An 8,717-nucleotide genomic window follows, 5' to 3' on the forward strand; every position below is an offset into this window, starting at 1 on the left:
ACTTGCAGATCAATGTTTATATTTTAAAATTATAACAATTTAAAGATCCAGATGTTCAGAAGAAGTAAAATGCCTCTCTCCTTTTCTTTCATTTTTACATCATAGAGGTATTTCTTGATTCCCTTTTAAATATGTGTGTGTAGTTTTATCTAGAAATTTGTCCTCTTGCTTAGTCATAATTTTGTTTTAACTTGCAGTGTACATATGCATGCACATATATGCATATAGATATAAATCTGAAGCAAAATGAAAACATTTTCTTGAGTTGTTTAGCAGTCCAATTGCTGTGACTCCAGAAAATAATTAGTAAACCTAACTAAACGGTTTAGTAACTAATTGGATCCTGTGGTGAGTCGGTGGAGGACAAGTTGTTCATTTGTTACAATTGTATAGTCTGAAATGTGTTCTGCAGTAATGCAATAAGCTGGCTACTTCTTACAAAGGGCCCAATGAAAAATAATCTGTCCCCAAGATGTTATCGGCAAACACTTAGAGAGTTGGTCAGGAGAAAAAAAAAAAAAATCTAGGCGAGAAGCAGGCTGATTGAAACAGATTTGAAATACAACTACAGAATAGTTAATATTGGAATATGGGAATGGGTGGCCTGTGGAATGGAGAGATAGAGGAAGAGACAGCTAGAGGGAAGAAAGGGAAAGGAGGATCTTGAACCTTTAAAAAAAAAAGTCCCTGCTACCAAAAAGAAAAATTGAATGAGAGAGAGGAAGAGAGAGAGATCTAAGACAGAAAAAGGCCAGGAAAAAAATTAAAAGAGCTGGAACCAAATATACACAAATGGGGAAAGAACTAAAATAGACCAAGACAGCTAGTTTAATTATCTCCTTTAAGCAGACTGGACAAGATTCTATTTTCTTAGTATGAGAGCAGTTTCACCAGAGGTCCAAGTTTCTTGGAATTTAACAGTTCTTTAGGATGAAGCATGAAAGAAAATTCCACAAATAAATTGTTTTAGAAGCCAAATGTATGATTGATAATAAAAATAGTAATAGCGTCCAAGTGAATGAAGTTAGGCAAAGGAAATTCCTATTACACATTTGTGATCCAAAACAGCTCAAAGACAAGCATGTGTTTAGACTGGAAAAGGTGATGATGTATTGTTTGCTTTCACCATGGGTTTTATTTGTAGAATAAGAATGTCCTGGGACAGAAGAAATATAGTTTTTTGCCTATCAAAAGTTACAAAGACAGTTGGACTCATAGTGAGGTGAAGGGACATATATATAGAAGACAGATTTCCCCCATTAGTATTTTTTTCTGGCCATATTAAATAGCTATTATTTCTGATTGTTTATTTGCATGATCAAGAAATAGAATTCCAGTGGCAAATTTAATGTTCTGAAATCAAAAGTAAAATCGACTTCTTTGAATTGATTAGTAACTAAGGACTGGAGTAGAAAGTTCTACTTGGATGCATGTCCAAGTTACACATACAACAGATATGATTAGAAGTAAGAATAGTTTGCTTAATATGCATACTAGATACTAAGGGGGATATACAGAGAGAAAGAACTTTGTGAAGGCCTCCTGAAGCCCAGTGTGAACATTTCATTTATCTCAGTTGAGTCCTATCGTCCCTCAAACTATCATCTTCAAAAACACACAGAAATCTAGCATGGCATTTAATAGATTTTTTGCAACAAATTGGTTGTAACATTGTGTTGTTATTTGTTATCTTCAACCTTTGCCAGTTAAAATTAACTTAATGCTGGAAAAACATTTTGAAACTTTTTGAAGCTTTTCTTCTTTTATACTTATAACTGTTTTCAATGAGATGAAGGTTGCTCTTTTTGAGATTTTGGAACTGGAAGTGCTTAGTGATCATAACTTATTTGACATCTCAAATTGCAATTTCTTTCCAGGTTTAAAGTATTTTGTCTGCTACAAGTTAATACAAATTATTAATATATAAAACTTTGAGAGAGTGACTTACTTAAGCTAGAGCAGTGAAAAGATTCTTCCAAATGTTTCTTCAAGTTGTTTCAAAATTGGAAATTACGGAAATATGAAGCCCAGAACTAACAAGATTTAATACAAATATCTATGTTCATGGAAGATTTCGTGTGGTTTCTATTACTCACATCAAATTGAGGATAGATAAAAAAGAAAATGAGACTTGTAGTGTTTGATTTAATTATGTATATTTAAATTGGTGGTTATTTCACCCAAGTAGGTGGATAAATCCAAAATACTTAGAGCTCTAAATATATAAATATGGTTTTTTAAAGTCTGTTTTCTACAACATCGTTGAAGAACTTGCATGCAGTGAAGTAATTTTGCTTTTGAGAAATTAATTTTATGAATAGCTAAATTAGCTGGTTGTGTTTGGGACTCAATGCCTGTTTGAGAAATAGGCTAACAAAGGGTGAAGGTGAAGACCATTAGAGGTTTTAGAAGGGGCTGAGACGGGTTGCTGGGGTTGTGTAACTGTGCCTAGAGGGCGGGGTTCCTGTACATTCCTACTTCACCAGATAACCTGCCCCCAACACTACTCCAGCTTCTGCCAGACAGATGGGACTCTCCAGCATGAAAATCTGCGCAACCATTCCAACAAGTAGGGTAGGTGAAACTGAAATTAAAATTCTCCCTTCTCTTTTTTTCCCCCTACTTGAGGCCAGATCCTGGAGATACAGAAAGAATAGGGGTCATTTAGATTCTCCTTTTCGCGCATACACGTCTGCATTCTCCCTAAGAGCTTCCAACCTGTAAGAGTTCAAAGGCGCTATCTTTCACAGTACTTCATTCTTGATTTTCTCTTACGAGTTTTTTATTTTTTTTTAATGCTTTCTTTTCCCATCCCAATCATTCTCCCGTCTCTACCCTCCCTCCAGAGTCTCCCCTCCCCCCACCCCAACCACCAGCAGTTAAAATAATCCACCTCTTGGTTTTCGGCCCCCAAACCGACCTTTTCTCCACTCCAGCGGTCAGTTCACCCGGACCTTTTCCTAAGGATGTAGGCCAAGGTGGCTCAAGGAAATATATGATGTAGTGTTATATTTTGAGTCTCTTTTCTGCCTTCCAATTTCTATCTTTTTTCCCCCCCTCCATCCAAGACTGTGCCTGATGTTGCCCGAAGGATGCCGAGGAAAAAGACTTCAGGACTGGAAGAGCTCTTACCCAAGATCGGTAAGTGAAAGTGCTTTACCGGGATGCGGGTGGCGGGGGAGCTGTGCCCGACCGGCTGATTTTGACCAAGGCTCAAACTGAGACTTTGAGGTCCAGGACTAAAGTACTCTTAAAAAAAAAAAAAAAAAGTTCTTTCTTAGAGGGCGCGCTATCAGCAGAAGTAGCTGAAAGAATGCATGACTTTTTTTTTCCCCTCCGCGGCAGAGAGTCACGGTGGATCCCTAAGTAAAAAGGGTGGTAGACATGGTAAAAAGGGATGGTGAGAAAAGGAGAAGAATTTCTATGGAGCCAGGGTAGTGGGAGACTGAACTAGGTTCCAAAGTGCAAAGTAATTCATTTCGTGGGAAAAGGATTTCTGAGTCTTAAAGAAACTGCGAGAAGACACTAACGAGACTTAAGGTTCAAACCTCTATGTATTTGAGACAAAGGTTTTTGTTCGAGAGCCAAGGGCTTGCTTCGTTCTAAAGTTTTCTTTTCTTTTTCCTTTTCTTTCTTTCTTTTTATTTCTTGGTGGGATGTCCCTCCTCCCCCTATTTTCACACCAACATCGCCCACCTCCCCCAGAGCTGGCCCTCCGCTCCCAGCTCCTTGGCCTGGGTCGGGCGAGGGTCCCTGCCGGCTTGAGCGGCGTTGCTCCAGGTAGAGTCGGGGGTGAGAGGCTCTCTTTCCCTTATTCGAAGGAGTAAGGAAATGAGCACCGTTCCGGGCTTGACTTCGTCCCTGCTGGGAATATCTCAGTTCCCGGCTTTGGGATCTCAGGCTAATAATTGATTCTTAATGCACACTTAGGAGACGGCGGTGTAAGCTCGAGAGCCAGGGTATCCCGAGAGTGGCTGCGGGCGCGCGAGACAGGTTGCCTCGGCCCGAAGCGAGTTTGGAGCCCTCGCCGAGGTTTCCCCGTTAGCCTTTCTGGCGCCCCGGGGACTTCAGCACGATGGCGGGACTTGAGGTCCTTGTGGCAGGGACCCGGCAGCGCGGTTTTCTCGGATTTTGGAATCGTGTAGAAACGTGCTTTGGGCGGCCGGGCCGCGGCGGCGCTGGCGGCACAGTGCAGAGGGGCTCCCGGGCCGCGGCGGCGGAGACGCCGGCAGAGGGGAAGCCGGGCGCCGCGCAGAGAGCCGCAAGGTGAGGGCGCTCTTGCCCAGGACAAGGCGGAGCTCGGAGTGCGAGAGCGCCGGCTGACGCCGGGGACACCGACGCCCGCAGCTGGGCCGGCGCGCTTCCCCGCCTTTCCCCTTTCTGCCCGTTCTTCCGTGCTCCCCACCCGCCCACCTGGTGCGGTTTCAGATCTTAGCACCTGCTGGTTGATAGAACTGTTTCCTCTGTAGTGGACACCTTTTCTCCTTTCCACTCTCTACTCTTCCATTTCGCTTTCTGCCCCGTTTCTTTTCTGCCCAAACCCGTGGTCCGAAATGAAGGGTTCTTAGAGGAAAAGAGGTAGCCTTTGGGGTAGGAATTCCAACACTTTCAAAGATGTCCCTGCGCCAGGGAAAGGGAGGCAGGGGGTTAGGTGGGCAGAGCATCCTTCCTGTGCGAGGGGGATTCTCAGCAGTGATCTTCAGCCTTGAAAAGAAAGAACCACTAAGAATGGAGCTCATCCATTTCCGACTGTCCCCTCCCCGTCTTCCATAAGACTCAATTTCTCTGCCTCAACCCCATCCTCACCCGGCCCTCTATCAAAACTTGAGGGAGGCAGAAATTCCAGAATTGTCGAATTAGGAAAAGGCGTTTAAAATAGCCAGTAACTCTCAAAATTATGCTTGTGACAGTGAGAGAGGAGACAGGATGTCCCCTGTCCTTGTCACGGCGCGTCGCCTGCCGCGTGTGAATCGCAGCCCTCCTCTCCGGCCTTGGGGAAAAGCTAGGGAGGAAGCTCACTGTACGTTGCATGATTTAGGGATTATTGTCCGAATGGGGGACTGTTCACTGCCAGACGTGTTCGGGATATTCAACTTCGATTTAGGCTGAATTTTTCTACACAGTCAGCACTCCTCGAATTGGGGCCATCTTCCTCAGTTATATTCCCTTTTTCTTCTCCTCATATTGTCTAATCCTTTTAATCAGAATGCATTTAAGGTGCAAACCTATCTCGCTCTGGGTCTGGAAGGCAAGGCGTTGTTGTTGATTCTCTTGACTGAACAGAAAAACTAAAAACTGTAGTGGGGTTAGAGATACACTGAATTATCTCTCAGTTCTTTCATTTTCTCACTGCTCTGAAATTTAATGACCTGATCATTGTTGTTTGAAGTTAAATTATCTGTTAAATTAGCTCTAAACAATAACTGGTGATATTTTCCTTTTGGGATCAGTTGCCCTTGCATCCTGTTTCCTGGATGGAAAGGAGAGGAGTCAAAGAGAACGTTTGGTCACAGAATTATACAAAGATAATAAAAATGGATATTTATGTGCTAGTGATATCATGCAAGGAAAAAAAATCACTTTCAAAGATGCTGAATTTCATAAATAAGAAAAAATTTGAGGCCTGTGCTTCAGAAGGACCACACTAATTCAAGGATGAATGTAAATAAGCATCTTTGTTGATTAAGAAAAAAATGTGAACACCATATTTTCATTACTCTACAGAACCTAAATACTCAAACTCATCATACACCGGTACTTGCTAATTTAAATTAATTCTGCCCTCCAGGGATAAATATTCTCAAAAAGGAAATTTAACTTTAAGCAAAATCTGAAATGTTTCAGATGTGAATTTCTAGAAATCCAAAGTATATTTATTTATTTGAGGCAGACACTTGTTTGTTTTGCAATCACTTTATGAAACAATTTTGGAATAACGCAGATGCTCTTCCCCCCTTCCTTGTTTCAGACTGCTTGCATATGCAGGCAAAGGCATAAGAACTCCCAGGGTATATTGAGGATATAACATTTTTACTCTTTTAACAAAAGGCCCAAAGAACCTATAAAGCCAAAGGTACCATAGTAGTTTTAAAAAATCTTTAAAAATGAGCACTTTGTGTGTCTTCTACCCATTAAAACGTGCTGAATGAATAATTAGAGGCTATAATGAAGGTTGAAAATTCAGAACATGAATAAGGTGGCAATTTTATTAATGCTTTTATAATTTTTATCATTAATTATGTAATTTTAAGTTTGGCAAAGCTTTGTTGGAAAAAATAGAGTACTCCTCCCACCACATCAAATATACTCTAGAAGGAATAAGGTAGAATCAGGTAGAAGTGGCAAGAGGGCTTGTTTATTTATTTCCAGTAGTAGTAATTGTAGTAGTAGTAGTAGCAGCAGTGGAGTTGAAAAATATACTTTTAATTATACATTGGGAGCTCTGATTGCAGGCTGGAAGACTAAAATCGATCATTCCTGCATCGATGGTGTGGTCTATTACTGCATTGATTTGTGTTTATTTATGCAGACTTTCAGTTATTTACTTACATATTTCAGCATCTGCCTCTTGATTATTATCACAGGTTGGTTTTAATGAAAGAACTTATATAGGAAACACATTTGACAGATCAATTTTAAGTAAACTTGGTAGTGAATTATGGCACTCCAAAGAGTTTATGAAATTACTTATTCGTACTTACTTTTTAGCAATTAGGAACCTGTCTCTGATTAAAATCTCACTACTCAAAAGCTTCCATTCTTCTCTTCAAACATTGTGCTTATGTTTTTATAAAATACGAAAACAGATGATTATATGATGTTAGGTGTGATAAAATGAAACTGATGAATGAGGTTTGTTGTTTTGTTTTGTTTTGTTTTTTCTGTTGACATGACTAGGTTACCCTCATGACAATAAAGTGACCATTGGGTTTACTAATGCTATTGAAAATCAAGGAGCAATGGATTTTGAACATGGAAGTGGCAATGTTTTAAAACATCTCTTAACTCTAAGTTATGCCAGGGGTACTTATGCTGAACGGGATATTCTGATTCTTCAGTACATATTAAATGCATATATTCTATTATTTAGTGTATATCTACAATTATACCTTATGAAGATTGGCATTTCTCTTGAACTAAAAGCTTACATGTGAATGTTATGCATCAAAGTTGATTTGAACAAATAGGACAACTAAAGACCAGGGAGTGTGACTTTTGTATGTAAAAGGCAGTACTCTAGAAGGAATAAAGTAGAATCAGGTAGAAGTGACAGCAGGCCTTGTTTATCTATGGGAGATTGAGATGCATGTGCTTCTCTTATTGTCATTACAAAATGTTGAAAGATGACTTGGAAATGGGGGGAAGGAGTGGCCAAATTCATTGAGGGCTATTTGCTTCTGACTTTACAGATCTTTTATTGCAGTCTGGAGGATCCGTTTTTCCTCACTAATAATTTGGAATTCATCTACCAAATACGGTTAATAGTTCTCTTCTTTGTTTCTCACACTTCCCCCTTCTCTGGTATCTGCGAAGAATATAGAGGAAAATTAATCGAATTCTTTCTTAAGAAGGAAAGGGCCTTGAGACATGGAATTAACTCTCCTCACCCTGGCGAGTTTTCCTGAAACTACTTCTCCTCAGCATCGGTGCTCTGAGAGGTGGAGCCTCGCAGTCAGGCGGCTGCAGGCAGAAGGTGGGCGAGCCCTGGGACCTTAAGCTGTGTAGAAGGTTGAAAGGAGGAGCAGAGGGAGAGCTTTGAGGTTTGTTTATTTTGTCTATTTTTATTTTTCTGTCCCATGCCAAGCCCTTGAAGTTAACACAGAGATATGGCCCTTTAGGACCAAGCACTCAGCATTCTTTCGAGACCGAGATTCCAGAGCATCAGATGAACCGACTTAGAGCTAAGGCGTGCTCACCCCCACCCCTTCCTACGCACGCATCAGCTCGTCCTCACGTGCGTCGGGGTAGTGGACAGTGTTGACTTGAATTGCTCTCGCTCGCTCCAAGCCTTTCCTGTGAATGAACCCGAAAACACTCGACAGGTCGTGAATAATCGTTTTAATGAGTGTGCAAAGCGTGCGACGGGGTGCACCGAGCTGTCGGGTTAAACAAACAACTTGTACCCTGACCAAATCCGATTGTTAAAGTGCAAAGTGATGTCAGTACCATTTCCATTGCCCTTCAGAAAACCACAGATCTGACACGCGGGAGTCCAATTTTCCCCATTAAAGAAAAATAACAATATTTTCCAACCGTGTATGTGATCTTCTTTAATATTAACCTGAGCGAAACAAAACCTCATTTGGGAATCAGAGAAGTAGTTGTGTCACTGCCTCAAAAACAAATCGAAAAGGAGAAAACAAGGAAGAAATCAGAACAAATCTAAAAAGCCTAACAGATTTCTTTTTGATAGCTCACACATCATTGCTGATCAATATTGTAAAAATCTTACACACACACACACACACACACACACACACACACAGCAGCTCAGTATTGGCAAAAATCAAGTTAACTGCATCTAAACAATTGCGATCGATCATTTGGTTCTGTATTAAAATAGAAACTACCAACCTATAAAGACTTTTTTTCTATTGAAAATCTAACGGAAATATTTGCTGTTATACATTAGTCTGTGAAGGAATGAAGGGATAAGTAGTCCTCACATTTATGCTTTCAAGGAAAACAGGTTGGAGAAAAGTAATGTTAAAGGAACC

The 8,717-nt window shown here is 40.6% G+C and overlaps 1 long non-coding RNA gene across 1 annotated transcript; it reads left to right on the forward strand.

The window, feature by feature from the left end:
- The first annotated feature begins 2,490 nt into the window (after positions 1-2,490).
- Positions 2,491-8,251, forward strand: LOC122706853. Its single transcript, XR_006344478.1, has 3 exons — positions 2,491-2,574; positions 3,069-3,141; positions 7,805-8,251. It is a non-coding gene; the product is annotated as an uncharacterized LOC122706853 (long non-coding RNA).
- Positions 8,252-8,717: the final 466 nt, after the last annotated feature.

Source organism: Cervus elaphus, chromosome 13 (assembly GCF_910594005.1).
Source record: "Cervus elaphus chromosome 13, mCerEla1.1, whole genome shotgun sequence".
Taxonomy (NCBI): domain Eukaryota; kingdom Metazoa; phylum Chordata; class Mammalia; order Artiodactyla; family Cervidae; genus Cervus; species Cervus elaphus.